A 2,522-nucleotide genomic window follows, 5' to 3' on the forward strand; every position below is an offset into this window, starting at 1 on the left:
GGCATCAGAAGAAGTGGGGAATTCCTTTAACATAGGACCTTCCCATGAATTACTGGTCAATTCTCCTAATATCCTATGGCAATGGGCTTGCTAGGCATGAGTAAACTTTGAGCTATAGGTTACCTTCTAGGGATATTGTCCCTTGTTTCCCATTCATAGCTGCCACATGGTTTACACACACACACATTTTTTTTTTTTTTTTCAGAGACAGGGTCTCCCTCTGTCACCCAGGCTGGAGTGTAGTGGTGTGATCATAGCTCATTGCAGCCTTGAAATCCTGGGCTCAAACCATCCTCCTGCCTCAGTCTCCCAAGTAGCTGGGATTATAGGCATGCACCATCATGCCCAGTTGACTTTTTTTTTTTTTTTTGAGACGGATTTTCACTTTTGTTGCCCAGGCTGGAGTGCAATGGCATGATCTCGGCTCCACCACCTCCGCCTCCCGGGTTCAAGTGATTCTCCTGCTCAACCTGCCGAGTAGCTGGGATTACAAAGATGTGCCACCATGCCCAGCTAATTTTGTGTTTTTAGTAGAGATGAGGTTTTTCCATTTTGGTCAGGCTGTTCTCGAACTCCCGACCTCAGGTGATCCACCCATCTTGGCCTCCCAAAGTGCTGGGATTACAGGCATGAGCCACTGCACTCAGCCTCCAGCTAACATATATATATATATATATATGCGTGTGTATATATATATAATATATATTTTTTTTTAACGGAGTTTTAGTCTTGTCACCCAGGCTGAAGTACAGTGTAGTGGTACTATCTCTGCTCACTGCAACCTCCGCCTCCTGGGTTCAAGCGATTCTCATGCCTCAGCCTCCCAAGTAGCTGGGATTACAGGCATTTGCCATCATGCCCAGCTAATTTTTGTTTGTTTGTTTGTTTGTTTTGTTTTTTTTTGAGACGGAGTCTCGCTCTGTCGCCCAGGCTGGAGTGCAGTGGCCGGATCTCAGCTCACTGCAAGCTCCGCCTCCTGGGTTTACGACATTCTCCTGCCTCAGCCTCCCGAGTAGCTGGGACTACAGGCGCCTGCCACCTCGTCCGGCTAGTTTTTTGTATTTTTTAGTAGAGACAGGGTTTCACCGTGTTAGCCAGGATGGTCTCGATCTCCTGACCTCGTGATCCACCCGTCTCGGCCTCCCAAAGTGCTGGGATTACAGGCTTGAGCCACCGCGCCCGGCCAATTTTTTTTTTTTTTTTAGTAGAGACAGGGTTTTACCATGCTGGCCAGGCTGGTCTCGAACTCCTGACCTCAGGTGATCAACCCACCTTGGCCTCCCAAAGTGCTGGGATTACAGGCATGGGCCACTGGGCCTGGCCTGACTTCTATATTCTTAAATCAAGAAGGGAAAGGTAAATATGAAGAAGTAAGGGGACTTAGAAATAAGAAGTAGAATGGTGGTTGCCAGAGGCTGGGAAGAGGGGAGATGGGGAGTTATTGTCTAAAGGGTATAGGTGTAGAGTTTCAGTTTTACAAGATGGAAAGAGTTACAGAGATGGATAGCGATGATAGTTACACAGTATTACTGAACGTATTTGATGCCACTAAACTGTACACTTAAAAATGGTTAAGATGAAAAATTTTATGTGTGTTTTACCACAACAAAAACAATTGAAAAGGAAAAAAGGCCAGGTGCGGTGGCTCACGCCTGTAACCCCAGCACTTTGGGAGGCAGAGGCAGGCAGATCACCTGAGGTTGGAAGTTCGAGACCAGCCTGACCAACATGGAGAAACCCCATCTCTACTAAAAATAGAAAACTAGCCAGGTATGGTGGTGCATGCCTGTAACCCCAGCTACTCAGGAGGCTGAGGCAAGAGAATTGCATGAACCTGGGAGGTGGAGGTTGCGGTGAGCCCACACTGCACCATAGAACTCCAGCCTGGGCAACAAGAGCGAAACTCCATCTCAAAAACAAACAAACGAACAAACAAACAAAAAACCAGATCATTCTTTGTTCAATCTTTAAACATTTGACTTCTGGTTTTAGCATATAGAGGAATTTCTCAGCAATTTAAGCTACTTGAAAGCCATAATTTTATGTAGTTAGTGGATTAAACTTTTAGTGTAACAGTGGTGCTCTCTAGTGACCAGAGTCTTTTCCTTCCCTTCCATTTGATAAACAAGAGGGAGGGGAGGGGAGAATGTGGGAGGAAGACAAAGCAAGAAGGAAATCTAGGATAGGTCATTTGGGAATCCGGAGCAAGGAAGACCAGGTTTGTTTTCAGAGAGATGTGTACCCAGCACGCTCTCAGCTGGAAGGAGAAAGGGAAAATGAGCACTCTGGCAGGTGCACCCTGGGGGCGGTGACAGCAGCACAGAGACAATGGGGTGGCAAATCAAGGTGAAGGCAAGGTCCGTAAGGGTGGGGAAAGGGAGGGTTGGCTTCAGTCTGAAAATTGCTCAGGCAGTGTTAGTTTCTTGTGCCACCAGGCAATCAACGCAGTTGCTCCTCCACCCCACTCCCTGAGGCCAGCTCAGGCTTATAATCACTGAGTTCCTCCCAAGAAAAAACATTAG

Source organism: Trachypithecus francoisi, unplaced genomic scaffold (genome assembly GCF_009764315.1).
Source record: "Trachypithecus francoisi isolate TF-2019V2 unplaced genomic scaffold, Tfra_2.0 Lachesis_group5, whole genome shotgun sequence".
NCBI lineage: Eukaryota > Metazoa > Chordata > Mammalia > Primates > Cercopithecidae > Trachypithecus > Trachypithecus francoisi.